The sequence below is a fragment of the Phoenix dactylifera genome, chromosome 16 (assembly GCF_051530095.1).
Source record: "Phoenix dactylifera cultivar Ajwa chromosome 16, Ajwa_hap1_PhDact_Kaust_v1.1, whole genome shotgun sequence".
In the NCBI taxonomy this organism is placed as follows: Eukaryota; Viridiplantae; Streptophyta; class Magnoliopsida; order Arecales; family Arecaceae; genus Phoenix; species Phoenix dactylifera.
In genome coordinates this window covers 10,018,725-10,041,124 of record NC_143205.1, presented here as the reverse complement: position 1 = coordinate 10,041,124, position 22,400 = coordinate 10,018,725, and positions in this window count along the sequence as shown.

Sequence of the window (22,400 nt, the reverse complement as noted above, 5' to 3'; positions counted from 1 at the left end):
TTGAATTTTGAAATATTTTTTATATTTTATTTATTATTATTTTTTTTTTGAAAATTTTTTTTTCGAATTTTAAATTTCAGAATTTAATAACTACGAAATTATTAACTGAAAATAATCAAAATAATAAAAATAAAAACTTACTACCGGAGTGCGTTCACTCCGGGCATCCAAAATCTAATTTGATCTTCGTGATCGTTCTTGCTTCTCGATTTGCCTCCCCGGCAACGGCGCCAAAATTCTGTTCGTCCGATTTCTGTCTACCTAAAAATATGCTAGACAGATCGTTGTTAGAACCGACGAACAAAAGTTAAATTTAATTTTACTCTTACCTTTCCTACTTGAAGAATAGTGGTTGTAAGAGATCGATCCACAGGGAGGCGATTGGAGTTGCATAAAAATTAGAAACATTCACTCCGATTCAAAATCGATTTTTGAATAACGAAAGAAAAATATTACGTTGGAGATGTTGACGGATTCTCTGGTCTACCGGAGAATTATTTTTAATTGAAATTAACTAGAAGACATATACTTAGATTTAAAGAGCATTTATATATTTAATGGAAAAGAAAGACTTTGGCATAAATTAAAATGGATCAAAAACAAGAAGATTGAAGCGAACACAAATTGCATGAAGGAAGATTTAATTGTATTGCATAACAGAAATTAAAATTGCAGAATGAATATAACTTTCTACCCAAGTAAACTCTCAAAAATTAAAACTCAAAACAAAACCTAAAATAAAGCTAAAAAAAAATAAGAACAACATGCTCTCAAACTCAACATATAACTTCTCAATTAAAACTTTCAATTAAAGTACAACTAAAAAAAAAATACATTGTTCTCGTGAACTCAAACTAAAGAAAAACATTGCTCTCCTAAATTTAAAAAAAACTAAACTCAAACAAAGCTAATAAAATATTCCTTTCTTTTTAACCCGAAACAGAGCATGGCTCTGTTTCTTTTTCTTTCTCTCTTCTCTCCCCTGTTACTTCTTGAACCAGCCCGCCACCACTCCGCCGAGAGCTCTCCCCTATTTATAGATCGCCACAGTATGGAGAGAAGGAGAAACGGGCGCGGGATCTCGGGAGGTGGACCGGATGAAGAGCGCCGCGGGTGTGGGATCTTTTCTTCTCCCTTGTTTCCGCACGGGATGGAGCTGCTGTGGATCTTTGAAATGGGCGGCCGGAATCGGTGCTGGGAGGAGCGGATCACGGCTTGGATTCGGGTGATGGCCGCTGAGAATGCGTTGGGTTGAGCGGACGAAGCTGGGAGGATCGTGCGCTGCTGCATCACGGAGGAGGGACGCTGATCACGGGGCTTCACGAGCGGCTGGGTCGCGGATGGAATCCGGAATGCTTCATGGCTGGCCGCAGCGGGATCAACGGGAGATTGATGTGCTGACGGAAGAAAATGAGATGGGAGGCTGAGACGGGCGCGATGCTGGGATTCGGATCGCGGAAGGAAGGAGAGGGGTTTTGGAATGGAGCTGGGAATGCGGACGGAGGCGTGATCGCGTGATCTGGATTGCTAGGATGGATCGCGTTGATGCTGGAGGAGGAGGCGCGGGCTAAGGCGGAGGAGTGCAGACGCGGAGGAGGGGATGCTGTTGTGAACCATTGGGAGGAGCGGAAGAAGCCGGGAGGGAGCTGATCTGGATGCGCTGGATGCGGGGACGTTGATCACGGAAGAGGGCTTTACTGGGAGGAGGCGATCGTTCATTTCCCGGCTGGTTGCGGGATGTCCGGACGCGGAGGTTGCAGTGGAATGAAATCACGGGATCACAGGGGCTCGTGTGCGATGCTGGGATCATTCCTTCTCCCCTGCACGAATGAAGCTGGAGATTTGAGAGATAGGCTGATATGGAATGAAATTGGGATGAGCGGGGGTCTCTCGTGATCGCATGGACTGGCTGGACTTGAATTGAGCTCGGGCTGCTGCGCATTGGACTCAAACCCAATGTTATTGGGTCTTTTGGACTCCTTGCACTCAAACACAAATAAAATGTTAATTAATTAATTTTATTATTAAAAATTAACTATAATACTAATTATGGTGGTACGATGATTGCACTTTTGTGCTCTCATCACTGACCGTGAATAAATCCCATGGACCCGTGGACCACTCCCTTCACATGGACCCTTAGCACCTTTTTTTGTGAGCCGCGACTCACCTGGGACGCATGAAACAGAGCTTCTCTGTTTCACGCGTCCGCAACCCTTCCGACCGTCGATTGCGCGGCCAACCGGCCTCCGGCCAGACGGCCGACTGGACCGGAATGTGCGGTTTTGAACCGCCAACATTCCAGTCCAGTTTGATTTTTGAAATCCAGCAATAATTGACATTACTCACTGTTTTATTCCACGGTTGTTTTTGAAACAATCGTTATCAAATTCATTCATATTTGATAATGAATGAATTCAATAACGCTAGACCATTTACACCTCTTAACTCCTCTCAGCGTTGGCCTATTTGTAGGCCACCGTTTCCTCTCGAATGGAGTGAGAGAGAGAAAATTTTCTTGGGAAGAAAACGTGAGATAGAGAGATGGGTTGATTCTGTGAAGAAGAAGAAGAGTGAGGAAGGAGTTCCTCTCTCTCTCTGGTGGTTTGGAGTTCGGCCCAGGTCCGGCGTCCTCTCCTCCCTTCCATTCCTCTATGATCAGGATCAAGAGACGGGTGTCTCTTCGGCCTAGGCGTGCTGTGAACAAACGGGAGAAAGAAACCGAAGAAAGAAAGAAAGAGAAGAAAGAAAGAAATAGGAAGGTCCTTTTTCTAGTTTTCCTTTCTTCCAAGGGTCCTTTTGCAAAAGATTGTTTTGCACGAGTAAAGACATCATCCAACCTTCTTGCGAAGCTTGACGTGCGTGCGAAGTAGAGGGCTTGCAGATCCAGGCCTTGCAGAGCTACCTTCAGGGATCTAGATCCAGATCCAGATTCAAATTACCTCGACCAACTTCCGCTACGGGCTTGAGGTAATTTTACATAAAAATTAAATTTAATATTTTATAATTGTTATAAATAAAATAAAAAAATTTAAAACTGATTTTTCATGCCTGGCATTCGATTTTATCGGACAACTCGGAAAATGTTTCCTTCAACTGGTATCAGAGCCAGGTTGGCCGATAGAATTGGCCTATAATATCTAGAATTATGCATGATTTAATTTTTAAATTTAGATTAGATCTAGATTTATTGATAAAATATCAATCTTGTGCTGAATTATAAGGTTGTCCTGCTATAAGGTTAACCCCTTATGGTGAAAAGGTTGTCCTAGCACAAAATTGAGATAAATTTGTATCATAAAATAAATAGTTTATTTTTGTGAAATTATGCATAATTGATGTTTATGAAATTTCAGTTTTAAATTTATTATGGCCACAAAATTTAAATATAAATTGTTTATATTTGGAATAAATTGACACCTTGAATCCATGATCATAATGCATTTAATAAAGAATTAAATGTTGAATTTAAAATTTAAAATTTGAATTTCAAATAAAGATTTAAAATTCAAAATTTGAAATTCGAATTAAAATTTAAATTTGAACATGGGATTTGGGGATGGGTTAGCACAATCAGATTAGTTGACTAGGTTAGACCTAATCATGAAATCAAATTGAAATGGACTAACTTAAGAAACATGATTTAATCTAATCAATAGTTGAACTAGACTAAATCAAGGTTTATAAAATGATCAAACTCAATAGTTGTAGTTTATCATATCCAAACATTTCAATTGGATCTGATTGTGGCTTAGTGGTCGAGCCCGAGTTCCCAAGGATAACCTAAATCAACTTGATAAACCAATTGGTGTCTAAGGTAAGTCAGCATTTGATCATGGTTTTTAATTGGGGCTACCTCTTACCTGGCCAACATAGTTGGTGTCTAGGAAAGAGGTTAATGGCGTAACCCTCCCATGATCTCTCTTACCTGGCCAATTTGGTCGATCAAGTTATGATTAAGGTACCTTGAGACTTGGCACTCACCCATGCCATCAAGAAAAATCAGTGTGACTGATTTAGGTGTCTAATAGACCAATAAGAGCTAGTCCTCTATATGATTTGGTGAAGTCAGTGGGAGGATTTAGAATTATCGGTCAGTGTTACATATCATTTAAAATCCTCTAAATTATTAGGTCCTTAAAATGATAAAGTTATATAGATAACTAGATCATAGCCTCCCATTAAGGTGAATGATAATGGGTCCAATATTACAGTTGAACATGCAGGACGCTTCCGTCTGGTGTTCCTCTGAATACTGGAATTATCCTTCATTATATGATAGCTTTTTGAGCTATCTAATTGTGATTAGGTTGGCCGAGCCTTCCTCGGGCCTGATCATACATTAGGTAGGGTCATCGAGTTAGTTCATTAATGGTTGGGCCTAACCAGGATCTTCAGTGGAGGCCTCCGCCTACTGATTACCACCTGGGGCAAAATTGATTACTAGAAATTGGTTAAAGAAACAATTGGTAATAGACCTACCCTTAGATGCAAATGGGTTGGCCGAGCCTTCCTCGGGCCCGTATGCAGTCTATGCGGATTCTAGTACTCACTAGGGAATTAAAGTAATTCCTCGAATTAAAGGTAGAGGCTATTAATTCGATTAAAATAGTGGGAGAAAACTTTTGACTAAAGTCCAAGTCTTTAGGATTAAATAAATCATATACTGATTAGTTGGGTTTTTCCTTTATTTTTCAGATATGGCTAACTCATTGTCCCTCCGAACACTATTAGACAATGATAAGCTTAATGGACCTAACTTCGATAGCTGGTATCGAAAGATGAAAATAGTATTAGAGCATGAGCGGATCCTGTATGTGATATCGGATCCTGCACCTGAGGAACCTGCAGCCAATGCACCACGTGCAATCAGAGACGCTTATCAGAAGTGGCTCAACGATCGCACTACAGTGCGTTGCATCATGAGGGCCTCGATGAATGACGAGTTTAGTCGTAAATTCGAGGAAGCGCAGCCAGTGGAAATCCTTCAAATGTTGAAGGAGTCTTTCGGCACACCTGATGATGTTGAACGACATAAGACCTCCTGCGCTATATTCAATGCCCGCATGAGGGAAGGGGCATCGGTCACCGATCATGTATTGTATATGGTCGAACAAATCGATCGCCTAAGTAAACTTGGCTTTCCTTTGCACGAGCAATTGGGCAAGGACGCCATTTTGAACTCACTTCCCAAGTCCTACCTGACCTTCCTTAGTCATTATAGAATGACTAAACCTGAAGTATCCTATCATGGTTTGCTAGGTTTACTACAGACCTATGAGAAGGATCACTAACTCAAAAAGGAGTCGGTGAATGTGGTAGGTGGGACTTCTGCAGGACTTTCTTCCTTTAAGAAAGGAAAGAAGAAGAAGGTGCAAAAAGCTCGTGCTGGGGTCTCTAAGCCCAGCCAGACTAAGAAGCGTAAAGCCGATAAGAGCAAGGCAGAGTGCTTCTTCTGTAAGAAGATGGGTCATTGGAAGCGGAACTGTCCGGCTTACATAGCGTCCCTTGATCCAAACAGGCCTAAGAAGAAAAAACAGCAAACAGTTGCTGCACAAGGTAATTATATGATAACACCTTGTAATTTTTCTATTTATGATTCTACTGCTTGGGTATTGGATACCGGAAGTCCAATTAATATTTGCAATTCATTGCAGGGACTTCAAGTTAGTAGAAGATTCAAGAGTGGCGAAAGATTCCTGAACGTTGGAGATGGAAGATCAGTTCCAGTCCTAGCTTTAGGAGTCATTGAGCTTGTTTTTGAATCTAGAGTAGTCATATTAGATGATTGTCATTATTGTCCAATATTTTTAATGAATGTCATCTCTGTAGGCCTTTTGGCCAAAAATGGTTATTGCTTATCAATAAAAGAAAATTTTTGTGATATCATTTTGAATGGTATTAAAATTTTTCGTGGACAATTGAAATATGACATTTATACTCTATCACTGCCTGTGAATGTAATGTACACCTCTAATAAACGCCCTAAGTTAGATAATGTCAATGAAGCCTATTTATGGCATTGCCGACTAGGTCACATAAATAAAAACAGGATAAACAGGTTAGCCCAACAGGGCATTTTAGAAATCAATGATTGTGAATCATTGCCAACTTGTGAATCCTGTCTTCTGGGTAAGATGACCAAGTCACCTTTTTCTGGAAAGGGTGAACGAGCCAGCGATGTTCTTGGCCTCATACATACTGATGTATGTGGACCTATGAACGTAAGTGCCAAAGGTGGTTATGCCTACTTCATAACCTTCACAGATGACCTATCCAGGTATGGGTATGTCTATCTGATGAAGCATAAGTCGGAATCATTTGAAATGTTCAAACGATTTCGTAATGAAATAGAAAAACAGACTGGAAAGAGTATTAAGATCCTTCGGTCAGACCGAGGAGGAGAATACCTTTCCGGTGATTTCTTGACTTATCTAGAGGAGAATGGGATTCTCTCACAATGGACCCCTCCAGGAACACCTCAGCACAATGGTGTATCTGAAAGGAGGAATCGAACTCTGTTAGACATGGTTCGATCCATGATGGGGTTTACTAGTCTGCCTCTATCTTTTTGGGGTTATGCTTTAGAGTCTACGTGTATAATACTAAATAAGGTTCCAAGTAAGTCTGTTGAGAAGACTCCATATGAGATATGGACTGGGCGTAAGCCGACACTTTCATACCTTAGGGTTTGGGGATGTCCGGCTTATGTTAAACGTTCTCAAACTGACAAACTTGGTCCTAGGTCCGATAAGTGTTATTTTGTAGGGTACCCCAAGGAAACTAGGGGTTATTACTTCTACCTTCCTAATGAACAAAAGGTGTTCGTAGGACTTAAGGCAACCTTTTTGGAAAGGGAATTCCTTAGTGAAGGAATTGTTGCCTCTAAGGTTGAACTTAGTGAAGTTCAGCAGGTGGAAGATTTAACACAATCTACTGAACCCACAGAACCGGATTCAATTAGATCAAACCCGGAGCCCAATGTAGAAGCACCATTAAGGCGATCAGGTAGAGTACTGCGTCAAGTGGATAGATACTATGGTTTCTTGGTCCAAGACGCAGATCCCATTGAGCTCGATGAGAACAATGAGGATCCGATCACCTATATGGATGCTATGCAGAGGTCCAACTTTGAGTTATGGCTTAACGCCATGAGATCCGAAATGGAATCCATGGAAATCAATAGTGTATGGACACTAGTTGATCCACCCGAAGGGATAAAACCCATAGGGTGCAAATGGATCTTCAAAAGAAAGAGAGGCGCAGACGGAAAGGTGGAGACCTATAAAGCCCGTCTGGTTGCCAAGGGGTATCGTCAACGTTATGGCATCGACTATGACGAGACTTTTTCCCCTGTGGCAATGCTAAAATCTATTCGGATCATGCTTGCTATTGCAGCATATATGGATTATGAAATCTGGCAAATGGATGTGAAAATAGCTTTTCTAAATGGAGAGCTGGGAGAAGAGGTGTATATGATACAACCTGAGGGTTTCACATCCACAGACGAGTCCAAAGTATGCAAGCTACAAAAGTCTATTTATGGACTTAAGCAAGCTTCTCGAAGTTGGAACATACGTTTCGATAAAACTATCAAAACGTATGGCTTCGTTAAGAACGAAGAAGAACCTTGTGTCTACAAGTGGACTAACGGTTCAGTGATCACATTCCTAGTCTTGTATGTGGATGACATTCTCTTAATTGGAAATGACATTCCTGCATTATAGAATGTGAAACTCTGGTTGTCATCACAGTTCTCCATGAAGGATTTGGGAGAAGCATCCTACATCCTAGGGATGAAGATCTATAGAGATAGATCTAAGAGGTTGCTTGGATTGTCCCAATCCACGTACATCGACACTATGTTGAAGCGGTTCAACATGGAGAATTCCAAGAAGGGCTATCTTCCGATAGGCCAAGGAATTTCTCTCTAAAAAAGATTGTCCGACAACTTTCGAAGAGAGAGAGCGTATGAGTAGAATCCCATATGCTTCTGCAGTAGGTTCTATTATGTACGCCATGACATGTACAAGACCGGATGTTGCTTACTCACTAGCAGTAGCGAGTAGGTATCAGTCTGATCCGGGTGAGAACCATTGGAAGGTGGTGAAAACCATCCTTAAGTATTTAAGAAATACTAAGGACCAATGGTTAATCTATGGAGAATCTGACTTAAAACTTGTGGGGTTTACAGACTCTAGTTTTCAGTGAGACCATGATGACAGTAAGAGTATGTCTGGATTTGTGTTTACCCTGAATGGAGGAGCAGTCTGCTGGAAAAGTTCCAAGCAGCATTCAGTGGCCGATTCTGTATGCGAAGCAGAGTATGTTGCTGCATCAGATGCGGCAATGGAAGCTGTTTGGATCAAGAAGTTTGTAAATCAACTTGGTGTTGCTCCTTCAATCAACGGTCCAGTTCTTTTGTATTGTGACAATACTGGAGCCATTGCACAAGCAAAGGAGCCAAAGTCTCACCACAGGACCAAGCACATTCTGCGTCGCTACCACCTTGTACGAGAGATCGTGGAACGAGGTGACGTCAATCTTCAGAAGATCGATGGAAAGGAGAACCTAGCTGACCCATTCACTAAAGCCCTTTCTGTAAAGGAGTTCGATTATCACAAATCGAAGATGGGTATAAGATACTGTACAAATTGGTTTTAGTCCAAGTGGGAGTTGTTGGAAATTGTGTCCCAAAGCCAATTTATTAGTTGTAAGAAATTGAATTATGTATATGTTTTATTAAAATGAATAAAAATTTATTCTGGCAATTTTCTATTCATCACAAGTGTTGCATCTTCAAATTGAACTCCTGTGTATTGTGATGAAGTCCTTAGGACTAATTTAGTGGATAAAAGAGGTTTTATCATTTAGTGCTTAAACCAGTTCGCGACCAAATGACGAGCTGTCAATTGGACGATAGCTATGTCAAGTATAGGTCGTTGTGTGCCATTTAGTTGGTTGTCCTCTTAAACCAAGGAGTGTGGAGACACTGTATGGCATACAGGTGAGATGTAGGAGTACATCGTCACTGAATAGTGACTCACCTGCGTAGCACTCCACTGTCGGGAGTTAGCTCGTAAAACGTATGGGCATAAGTACCCCTTAGACCTGAGACTGTCACGGTGACTTGCAAGCAACTCACTGTACTTAGGCACTAGATGACCTGAATTTCTAATTCAGGGATCGGAAGGATGCTGGGTGCAGTCAAGTACTCGCGAAGTCTGTGTATGAGTCAAGATGGGATTGACCGCTTCAGATTTTAGGAGTTGATGTCTCACTGTATTTCAATTCAGTAAAACCTTGGCCAGGGTAAACCAAGTGATAAGTCACTTGATTTGATTAATTGAAATACACTATGAATGACCGGACCCAGAGTTCGACAGTCTACTCTGAGGTCATCTTGAGCATCGAAGGTCATAGGGATGAATTATGCAACAACCATACGTCTAGGTTCTTGAATGTTGCTTTGCATATTTGACCTATTCGGACGTCGGGTATCATTGCTAGATGGTCACCTCGATTAGTGCATGGAGTAGTCCATGTACTACCGGCTTAGTGTTCGAACCTATCGGAGTCACGCACATTAGTCAAGCTAAGTAGGAAGGTCTTGACCCAATTTAATTAAGAATTAAATTATGGGTCATTTGGAATTTGGCTCTGTCTATGTTCAGCTAGCACTGAACATGAGGTACATGCTAAATTTCATGGATGAACAACTAATTAAGTCTGTATTTCGGGTCAATCAAGTTTTAATTAATATAATTGAACTTGATCAGGACTCAATTGTTGAGATTGGATTTGATTGGGTCTAAATTAGTGTAATTGGGCTCGATCATGATTTAATTGAGATTTAATTTCATATTTGTTCTGATCTAAGTCGGACTTGGATCGAGCCGAAACTAGACCCAATTGAATCTCCTATGAGTCAGACTCATGTGGAATTTTTTTCGGGTCAAAAATTCATTCAAATGGGCTGCAAATTTGGTTTAGAACCAAATAGACTAACTTATGATCAAATGGGCTAACCCATTTGTATCACAAATTGACTTTTCCCATTTAGAGTGGTTGCTGACCGTGAATAAATCCCATGGACCCGTGGACCACTCCCTTCACATGGACCCTTAGCACCTTTTTTTGTGAGCCGCGACTCACCTGGGACGCATGAAACAGAGCTTCTCTGTTTCACGCGTCCGCAACCCTTCCGACCGTCGATTGCGCGGCCAACCGGCCTCCGGCCAGACGGCCGACTGGACCGGAATGTGCGGTTTTGAACCGCCAACATTCCAGTCCAGTTTGATTTTTGAAATCCAGCAATAATTGACATTACTCACTGTTTTATTCCACTGTTGTTTTTGAAACAATCGTTATCAAATTCATTCATATTTGATAATGAATGAATTCAATAACGCTAGACCATTTACGCCTCTTAACTCCTCTCAGCGTTGGCCTATTTGTAGGCCACCGTTTCCTCTCGAATGGAGTGAGAGAGAGAAAATTTTCTTGGAAAGAAAACGTGAGACAGAGAGATGGGTTGATTCTGTGAAGAAGAAGAAGAGTGAGGAAGGAGTTCCTCTCTCTCTCTGGTGGTTTGGAGTTCGGCCCAGGTCCGGCGTCCTCTCCTCCCTTCCATTCCTCTGTGATCAGGATCAAGAGACGGGTGTCTCTTCGGCCTAGGCGTGCTGTGAACAAACGGGAGAAAGAAACCGAAGAAAGAAAGAAAGAGAAGAAAGAAAGAAATAGGAAGGTCCTTTTTCTAGTTTTCCTTTCTTCCAAGGGTCCTTTTGCAAAAGATTGTTTTGCACGAGTAAAGACATCATCCAACCTTCTTGCGAAGCTTGACGTGCGTGCGAAGTAGAGGGCTTGCAGATCCAGGCCTTGCAGAGCTACCTTCAGGGATCTAGATCCAGATCCAGATTCAAATTACCTCGACCAACTTCCGCTACGGGCTTGAGGTAATTTTACATAAAAATTAAATTTAATATTTTATAATTGTTATAAATAAAATAAAAAAAATTTAAAACTGATTTTTCATGCCTGGCGTTCGATTTTATCGGACAACTCGGGAAATTTTTCCTACACAGCCTTCTTGATCAATCAGGAATCTTCTATGCGTGTGACCTCATAGGTTCGAACCTAAGCCGGTAGTATAGGAACGACTTTCTACACTAATCGATGTGACCATCTAGCAATGGTACCCGATATCCAGATAGGTCGAATATATGCGAAGCAAATATTCTGAAACCCTGGACTATGGTTATTGTATACTTCAATCCCTTTGACTCCTAATGTCAGGATGACTTAGAGCTCACTGTCAACCCTATAATTAGTATATCCATTATGTGATTAACTTTAGATATCCTGTGACTCATCACTGGGATTACCCTGGCTAAGGTTTTGCTAAATTAATCACAAGACATTATCTCCTATTTTCAGGAGGGGTCAATTTCATCTCGACTCACAACTGACTACGCAAGTACTTGACTGCACCCAGTGACCTTCCGTCACTGAATTAGAAATCCAGGTAGTCCGGTACCAAAGTACAATGAGTTGCTTGCTAGTCATGGTTGCGGTCTCAGGTCAGAGGGCCAAACTTATATCCATATCCACTCGGAACATCTCTTGACAATAGAGCGTTTCGGAATTGGTCACGTTCAGTGAAATGTACTCCTACACTTTATGTGTGTGGCATACCAGTGTCTCCACACTCCTTGGTTAAGAGGACAACCAACGTATATGTCACACAACGACCTAATCTTGATAATGCTGTCGTACTTGTAACAACATATTATTTGGTCGCGAACTAGTTTAAGGACTCGAAGATAAATCCTCCTTTATCATTAATAAGCCCTAAGGACTTCATCATATAAGAGTTCATTTGAAGATGTAAAATGATAAATAATGCCAAAAAATACTTTATTGATTTGTCAATTCATTTATAATATTCAATCATCAACATACTGACGATTGTCATTTAGGATACAATTCCCAATAAGGGACTCCTAGATAACTCCACAGTCCATCCTGCTCCCTCATCCCAAGTAATTACCTGATCTCCTGCCGCACCGCACCTCAGTCTTCGGGCTAAACACAATGATCGACTTCTGAAGATTCACCCTCTGACCTAAGGCATAGCAATAGTCCTCCAAGACTCTCTGAAGAACCTCAGCATTCTTGGGCCTAGCCCTAGCCAGCAGAAGGTAATCATCTACAAAAAGGAGGTGAGTGATCGGCTGGGCACCAGGGATCGGAAGGTAGGTCTCCAGCGCTCGCTTCCTACAAGCATGGCGCAGGGTACGGGATAGAACATTAGCACAGATAATGAAGAAGTACGGAGAAAGGGGACAACCCTGGCGTAGCTCAAAGAAAGATCGGAAGAAGGGCAATGGCGAACCATTGACCAGGATCAAGAACGACAGCCCCTGTATACACCCCATATCCAAGAAATCCATGACTTGTAAAAGCCGAAACTCATCATAGCCCTCCGCAAGAAACACCATCGGACTCTATCATAGGCTCTCTCCATGTCGAGCTTCACAGCCATGTAACATTGCCGTCGTGAAGCTCGCTGCAAGTCCCACATCATCTCCTGGGCCAATATGACATTGTCGGTAATGCTTCGACCACCGACAAAGGCTTCCTGCTCTGAACAGATCAGGCGGGGAAGGAGGGGCTACATCCTGCCCACCAGCACCTTGGCCATCACCTTATAAAAAGTACTGCAAAGGCTGATGGGTCGGAAGTGACTGGGCTTTGACACGTCGCGCCCTAGATATTTAAGACCTGTTCTTTGATGGATAAATATCATAAAAAAATTGACCACTTCTCTATGGACCGATTTACCTATATTCTCATAGTTCTCTAAATAGGTAAGTTATTTTTCCATAGGCAGCATTCACTCATTTGAAAGATGGGTAAGTCATTTGCTCATCAACTAGCAAAATAAATATTTTATTTTATTTCTAAAATACCTTTAATCCTAGTATTATAATATTTTATTATATTATACAATAATATAATATACTATATAATATATTATAATATATACTATTATATTATATTATATATATTATGTAATATAACATATGATATATTATAATATGTCATAAAATATTGCAATATATATTATGGATATAATATATAATATAAATATAATGATATAATATATAATATATAATATGATGTATAATATAATATAATATACTATATTTATTATAATATAATATTAAGATATTACGTATAATAATATACTATTATATATAATATGATATATTATAATATATTACAATATATATTATGGACATTATATGTAGTATATAATATATTATATATAATAACATATATAACATAATATAATATATACTATTATATTATTATCATATTATTATATATTTATATTATATATAATATATAATATCCATATTATATATTGTAATATATTATGACATATTATAATATATCATATCATATATAATATTATAATATATTTTATATACTATATAATATATATTATAGATAAAAGGTATTATGAAAAATATGGATAAATATTAATAACTTACCCCGAAAAGTAGTAATGCAAAAGAGCACAAGCAACAAATTTTGGAGCTACTTTGTAATACATAAAAGAACTTGGATAAATTAATTTTCTATCTAAATATTGCTTGAGAAATATTTATCTTGAAAAATATAGATTTCTAAGTAAATTTTGCTCTCCAAAGGATGGTCCTTAACAAGATTTTACCAATGAAAGGCTACAAAAATTTGAATTTGTGCCCGATGAAAATGACCTACTTACATATTTTGGAGAAGGATCTCTATTACTCGATTTTTTTCTAATTCTTATCAACTGCAGCCGTAAAGAGGATAATCAAGGCCCTTTTTGACACCCTCATTTGTGATTAGTGAACAATTTTTGTACGGATCATCACATTTACTAGATCTGACATAGACACTTCAAATATTCAATTATTTATATTAAAATATTATATTTAGGTTAATAAGAATTTTTTTAATAAAAGATGCAAAATCATTGAGATTCTGAATATCTACCATTCTGTTAAATAAAAAAATATACGAACTTTCTTACAAAATCAATCACTGAGTGGCTTCTTATCACAAAAATAGCGACATGCCACCTACTCATGCGATTCCCCACCAACCAAACGGTAGGCGAAGTCCGCGGGAACCAACTGATGGCCAAACAATGCTACATGGCAACCCGCAAAGCGAAGCAACCAACTGAAGCGTCGAGTCGGCAAGAGCTATCAGCTAAGGCGCCAACTCAGGCAATGGGCCGCGCGCTGCCCATAGAAACCTTGGACGCAAGGGATGATCTCTGAAAGAAGCAAGTAAAGCCCGGTGAGCTTCTTAATCGAATCCCTTTACGAGAAAATTGCCCAGAGCTAACTGTGCAAATCGGCTCCGGCTAAGCCCCTGTGAAAGAAGGCGCCTGACCGAATTCCTCCGGGCCAACATTGACGTCTTCGCCTGGTCGCCCGCCGACATGCCGGGAATTGATCCAGAGGTCATGATCCACCGACTCCAGGTGAAGCCGACTTGCAGGCCTGTAAAACAAAAGAAACGGGGCTCTGCCCCGAAACGGCAGCAAGCGGCAGCCGAGGAAGTGGATAAGCTCCTTGAGGCCGGCTTCATCCGAGAGGTCTCCTACCCAGATTGGCTTGCCAACGTGGTCCTCGTAAAGAAGGCCAACGAAAAGTGGCGCATGTGTGTGGACTACACCGACCTGAATAAGGCCTGCCCGAAGGATAGTTTCCCTCTCCCCAGCATCGACCAACTCGTCGACTCCACCTCAGGACACCAGCTACTGACCTTCATGGACGCCTTCTCAGGATACAATCAAATCGGAATGGTGCCTGAAGATGAGGAGAAGACGGCCTTCATCACTGACAAGGGCACCTATTGTTACAAAGTAATGCCATTCGGGCTGAAGAACGCCGGAGCCACATACCAGAGGCTGGTTAGCCAAATCTTTGAAGACCAGATCGGCCAAAATATGGAAGTCTATGTGGATGACATGCTGGTGAAGAGCCGAGAGGCGGAACACCATGTGGCCGACCTCAATGAAACTTTCTCTAAGCTCCGGAAGTATCAAATGAAGCTCAACCCCGCAAAGTGCGCATTCGGAGTTACCTCGGGTAAATTCCTGGGCTTCATAGTAACCCAGCGCGGAGTCAAAGCCAATCCCGAGAAAATCCAAGCACTGCAAGAGATGACACCTCCCAAGACAGTTAAAGAAGTGCAGCGGCTCACCGGGCGGGTCGCCGCCTTGGGGAGATTTGTCTCCCGGTCGGCCGAACGCTGCCTCCCATTCTTCAAGATCCTTAAGCGGCCAAAGAACTTTCTATGGTCGGAGGAATGCCAGCAAGCCTTTGAAGAACGCAGGCACCTTCTGGCCTCTCCCCCGCTGCTCACTAAGCCTCGGCAGGGCGAGGTTCTGTATTTATATCTGGCCGTCTCTCTGGTCGCAGTAAGCTCAGTCCTGGTTCGGGAAGAGGACAAGCTCCAGAAGCCAGTCTACTATGCCAGCCGGGTCCTCAGGGATGCTGAGATCCGATATTCTAAGCTTGAGAAGACAATTTTTGCCCTGATCATTTCAGCTCGGAGACTCCGGCCTTATTTTCAAGCACATACCATAGCCATACTGACCGACCAGCCTATGAAGCAAATACTGCAGAGGTCGGATCGTGCCGGAAGGATCGCCAAATGGGCGGTTGAACTCGGGGAGTTCGACCTTGAATATCGGCCCAGGCCAGCCATTAAAGCTCAAGTACTCGCCGATTTCATCGTGGAGTGCACCCTGCCAGACGACCTCGAGCTGCCACTCACACCCGCGGAGGAGACCCCGAGGCCGCCATGGGTCCTATATGCGGACGGCTCCTCGACCTCGGGAGGTAGCGGAGCGGGACTCATCCTCACCAGCCTGGATGGGGTGGTGGCCGAGCAAGCCCTACGCCTCGAGTTCCCGGCCTCAAACAACGAGGCAGAATACGAGGCGCTCATTGCCGGACTCAAATTGGCGAAGGAGCTGAAGGTGGAAGACCTAAAGGCCTTCAGCGACTTCCAGTTAATGGTAAGCCAGGTCCAGGGAGACTTCGAAGCAAAGGAGCCATCGATGCGGAAATATCTCCAAAAGGTGCGGAAACTTACGTCCGCCCTAGGTTCCTTCACCATCCAGCACATTTCCAGAGCGGAGAACCTCAGGGCGGCCAATTGTCTAAGCCGGCGACCTCCCGCATGAGTGAGCTCTCCAAGGCAACGGTGCTCGAGTATCTCCGAACACCCAGCACAGAGGAACCTGAACCAACCATGTGCATCGGCTTCGAGCCAAGCTGGATCGACGGGTTCGTCCGCTATCTCCAGGATGGGATCCTCCCTCACGACAAGCTGGAGGCCCGCCGGATCAGGCGTCAAGCTTTCCGGTACGTCCTATATAAAAACAAGCTCTATCGTCGGTCATTTACTTCTCCTCTCCTTAGATGTCTCCGCCCCTCGGAGGTGGACTATGCCCTCCGAGAGGTCCATGAAGGGATTTGTGGAAACCACCTGGGAGGCCGGGCACTAGGCCATAAGATCCTGCGGCAAGGATACTTTTGGCCCATGCTTCAGAAAGACGCAACGGACTTTGTCTGGAAGTGTGACCGGTGTCAACGGAACGCCAACATCCAGCGCCGGCCTTCGGCCTCGCTGACCTCAATTATAGCCCCCTGGCCATTCGCCCAGTGGGAAATTGATATTCTGGGGCTCTTCCCCCTAGCCACCGGGCAAAGAAAATTTCTGGTCGTCTCCATCGACTACTTCACCAAGTGGGTCGAAGCTGAACCCGTGGCTCGGATCACCGAGCAAAAAATGCGGGACTTTGTTTGAAAGTCCATAATATGCAGATTCGGACTCTCCCGTATCATCATATCAGATAACGGCCGCCAGTTCGACAACGTCCACTTCAGGAAATTTTGCTCCGAACTCGGCATCGACCACCGCTTCACCTCGGTCGCCCATCCGCAGATAAACGGAGAAACTGAGGTAACTAACCGTACCATTTTGCAGGGGCTCAAGGCTAGGCTTGACCGATCCAAAGGACAGTGGATTGAGGACCTGTACAACGTCCTCTGGGCTTACCGGACTACGTTCTGACTACCCACCGGTGAGATCCCTTTCAACCTGGCATACGGCACGGAGGCCGTTATCCCGCTGGAAATCGGCCTCCCCTCCTCAAGGGTGGAGCACTACGACGCCGACTCCAACTCTTCCCAGCTCAGGAATAACTTAGACCTCGTCGAAGAGATGCGAGATGTCGCCCGAGTTCGCATGGCAAGGAGAGCCGAAGTTTCTCAGCCCATCGAGCAAGGAAAGCTCACCCCGAACTGGAAAGGACCGTATCAAATCACTCGAGTGCAACGACCCAGGGCGTACAAGTTGAAATCTCTTGAGGGAACCTCTATCCCGCGAAGCTGGAATTCCGAAAATCTATGGATGTATTATCAATAAAACCCCAAGGGGTTCCGGACGATCAGGAACATGGATCCTGTCTCCTCTTTATAATGATTTGCCTCCTCGCAACAATTCTGATCATGTCTTCTCTAATATTGGGTCGTTTGTGATCCTCAGATACCCCGACTAGGGTCAGGATGCCCCGTGCGTCGACCGTAGAGTCTCAAACTCCCTCAACCTCGGGAAGCGCCACCAGGTCGACGATGAGCCCAAGCTCCTTCGGCCCCATATTCGAGACCCCGACTAAGTTCGGGATGCCCCGAGGGTCGACCGTAGAGTCCCAAACTCCCTCGACCTCGGGAAGCGTCGCAGGTCGACAGAGCGTTCCCAAACCCCTCGACCTGGCGCACGATTCCTCGACCAAGTTCGAGATGCTCCGAGGGTCGACCGTAGAGTCCCAAACTTCCTTGACCTCGGGAAGCGTCGCAGGTCGACAGAGCATTCCCAAACCCCTCGACCTGGCGCACGATTCCTCGACCAAGGTCGAGATGCCCCGAGGGTCGACCGTAGAGTCCCAAACTCCCTCGACCTCGGGAAGCGTCGCAGGTCGACAGAGCGTTCCCAAACCCCTCGACCTGGCGTACGATTCCTCGACCAAGTTCGAGATGCCCCGACGGTTGACCGTAGAGTCCCAAACTCCCTCGACCTCGGGCAGCGTCGCAGGTCGACAGAGCGTTCCCAAACCCCTCGACCTGGCGTACGATTCCTCGACCAAGGTCGAGATGCCCCGAAGGTCGACCGTAGAGTCCCAAACTTCCTCGACCTCGGGAAGCGTCGCAGGTCGACAGAGCATTTCCAAACCCCTCGACCTGGCGCACGATTCCTCGACCAAGATCGAGATGCCCCGAGGGTCGACCGTAGAATTCCAAACTCCCTCGACCTTGGGAAGCGTCGCAGGTCGACAGAGCGTTCCCAAACCCCTCGACCTGGCGCACGATTCCTCGACCAAGGTCGAGATGCCCCGAGGGTCGACCGTAGAGTCCCAAACTCCCTCGACCTCGGGAAGCGTCGCAGGTCGACAGAGCGTTCCCAAACCCCTCGACCTGGCGTACGATTTCTCGACCAAGGTCGAGATGCCCCGGGGGTCGACCGTAGAGTCCCAAACTCCCTCGACCTCGGGAAGCATCAGGGGTCGAGAGTGCGGCCCCAGACCCCTCGATCTCGTGTATGATTCCTCAACTAAGTTTGAGATGCCCCGAGTGTCGACTGTAGAGATCCAAACTCCCTCGACCTCGAAAAGCGACGCCAGGTTGATAGCAAACCCAAACTCCCTCGACCTCGCGCTCGATACCCCGACCAAGGTCGGGATGCCCCGTGAGTTGACCGTAGAGTTCCAAACTCCCTCGACCTCGGAAGATACTGCCAGGCTGACGACGAGCTCACGCCCCCCTCCTCAATCCGAGGAAACCGGGGACAATGCCTTAACAGTCCTCCGGGACATTCAACAGCAACAACGGAGCAACGCTCGCGAAGGCTTTCGACAACGGCAATACCCCCTGGCTCAATTGGTATGTCCGATATAGACCCCAAGCTAAAGGATGACTCCGAAGGCCAGCCAGAAGACAAGGTGATCTACTCCACTACGAAACGCGCAATCTCGGAGGTGCAAGAGGTACATCCTACTTGATATCCGCCTTGTTATATTCATCTACCTATCTATTGCCAACAAAATCCCGATTGAGATCGGGACCTCATCTCGGCCAAGGCCGGGTCGCCCCTACAATTCGATCCAAGAACGAGGTCCCACCGACCTCGTGCGCGCTTCCTCTACCGGTGACCCCCCATGACAACTCATGCAAACTTTTTTTGAATAAGGGCCTGATTCGGCCCCCATACGTTGGGACATCGAGGTCGACCTGTGAAGATGACTTCGATCACGGGCGTGCTGGTCGAGATCAAGAGGACCGAGGTGCCCTTTACAGGTTCCGACTCCGCTTGCCAGAACCTCGGTAGAGCCCGAGGGCAATAACCATGAAGGCCCCGATGACAGTTCGACTATTGGCTCATGCTCCCCTTCCAGGAACGGCCCTAACATTTTTTCGGACCTACGCTCCAAAAAGCCAGACTCAAAAGCTTGGCTAAATACCCCGATAGCGACCTATGCAAGTCTAACAAAGCCCCTCTCGGGGTCCGAGGCCCGAGCCTGGTGCTTCAGAAATCCAAAAACCAAACCTAGCGATTTATGTGAGCTTCAAGTCCGAGCTCCAAGACTTGGTGAAGTTTCCTAGAATCCAAGTCCAGCCCCCCCCCCCCCCAATTAGCGTAATCGGAACTTGGGCGCTTAAACAAGTTAGGGAAAAGAAAAGCAAAATACAGCCGAGAAATAGGTTTTCATTGATAAGCAGCCCAAAGGCTAGAATACAAAGTCGAAGGTCGGTAAAACAATAGGTTGAAATACCAGCCTTGCTCACAACGGAAGAAAATAAAAGGGAAAAATAAGCGGGGAATGGCAAAAGAGAACCTTTTCATTAATAAAGTGCCGGAAGGCTAAATACAAAAGTAGAGGTCGGCCGTTCAACAAATTTGAAAACCGACCTCGTCTACAATAAAGGGAAGATAAAAGTCTAAGTCCTAAGGGGCGACGGCTGCATCGGCGTCACCCTCGGGGTCATCTATGGCAATGACCTGAGGGCCTTCGGCGAACACAGGCTCGGGGTCTGCGCCAGGGACCTCGGCGGGCGCCTCGGAAGCGTCCTCGGTGACTGCACGAGGGAGAGCCTCCGTCACCGCCGGCGCGGCTGCGTCCGCCTCGGCCTCGGCAGACTCCTCCTCGGGCGCAAGCGCGGCAGGGACGTCATCGTCGGAGTCGACGCCCAACCTCATCCTCGGACGAATCGTTGAGAGATCGAGCTGAGGGCAGAACCGAGCCATCTGCCTCCGAAAGTTGTCAAAGCCATGGAGGAACCCATCCACGGTCTCCTCCTCTAGCATGTCGCGGAATTCGTCCGAGTCCTTGAAGAAGTCCACGGCATGCTCAGCTCGCTCGAGAGCCCTCCTTTCCCGGGCCTCAAGTTGCTCGATCTTTAGGCGCAAGACCCCGCCCTCGTATTTGAGGCCCGCGACCTCGGACTGAGCCTCCGCCAGACGCGCCTCCGAAGCGCGCAGGGCCGACTTGGCCAGGGAATGAGCAGCCCTTTCCTCCTCGAGCTCCTCAACGATGGCCAGTCGCCCAGCCACCGTCGCTTCCCTCCGCGCTTCGGCCTCAGCCAACGCGGCCTCCAGCTCGGCGACCCTCTTCTTGGCCGGCTCCAACTGCCGGCTCAGTCGCCGAGTCTTCTCCTGACATCCCTGGCGATGAATACCAGGGTGTCGACCTCGTGAATATGCTGCAAAAAATTAAGAAAAAGCAATCGTAAGTAAAGGATATATATACACTAGTCGTCGAAGGAAAATTAAGAGAATGGCTTACCCGAACAGTATTGCAGTAAGTACTGTCGACAATTTCTTCCAGCGACAAGTTCTGGAACTCGGCCCGGTCCGCCGGAAGCATGGCACGCCGAAACACCGCGCGCGCAATGTCGGCGTCATGAAAGGCCGAGCTCCCCTCGATGAGTGGGGACCCCGGCTCGCCCGACTCTCCCCCCGGGCCCTGCGAAGAGCTTGGCCCGCCCGAACTTGGAGCCTCGGGGCCCCTGCTCGGCCCGGGCTCCGAGCGCTGCAGCTGGATGGCCGTCTGCCCCTCCCGCTGGGAGACAGGGGCAGGGCAGGGCGGGGCCGCCAAGTCGGACGTCCTCGCGGAGCTCGAGCCCGCGTCCCCGGCGGCCGACGCTCGCCCTCGAACGGCTGCCGAGGTCCCCGCCTCCGGGCCTCTTATCCCGGCAGGGGTAGAAGTGGCGGCCGACCTGGACTTCTTTCGGGGCTGAGGAATAGCCCCGCCGGCCTCGGCCTCTTGCCTCTTCAACCGAGAGAAGAGGGATGTATTGCTGGTCGGCATGTGAAGAATGTCTGAAACAAAGAAACCCTTTTGAGTGTTAGACCAACGTCAAAAGAACAAGAGGAAAAAACAGATAAAGCAAAGACGAAGCAATGCGACTACTCTTACCCTCGGGACGCGCCGAACTCAAGCCAACGCTCGCCAAGGCGCCCTCACTTAAGAGCTCAGTCAGGTTGAACCCCTTTCCAAGGCCCCGCAAAGCGTCAAGGACCCTCTGGTCCCTCCCCGAGGGCTCGGAGAGCCTGTTAAGGGCCTTCAACCGGGGGTGCCCCCACCTCGGATCAAACCCCCATGGCACCTCGGACGCAAGAAAGAAAAACTTCCCCTTCCACTCATGAATAGAGGAAGGGGCACCCTGGAAAAGCGACATACCACCCCGAAAGGCGAAGTATAGCCACCCTCCATCCGCCGGGTTTGTCTTCAGCAAGAAACACCGGCGGAAAACGCTCACCGAAGTCGGGATCCCATGTGCAAGACAAAGGGACAAAAATCCGATTATGGTCCTCCACGAGTTCGGAGCGAGCTGTGCTGGGACGAGTTGGTACTCCACCAGCAAGCTGTTCACGAACTCGTGTAAGGGGAACCGCAAGCCGGCCCAGAGCGTTTCACGATGAATTGCGATCCGACCTGGGGGCGGCCGCGTCACTCTATCCTCTGGCCCTACGGTTTCGAGACGAAACCCGGGCTGGAAAAAGAATCGGGAGCGGATTAACTCCAGCTCCTCCCCGACAGGCTAGACCCGACCTCCTCCGGACCAAAACCCATTTTGGAGAAAACCGAAGTAACTTAAAGACAAAAGAGATGGAAAAAGGAGGAAGAAGGAGAACCCCCTAGCTAACACAAGGAAGAAACCTATGGGGAAGTCGCCGGAAATCGCTCCGAGCACCGCCGGCGAGATTCTGTTGAGAAAGAAGACGAAGGTAGAAACGGCAAAAAAGAGGAGGCAACCGAACAAGAC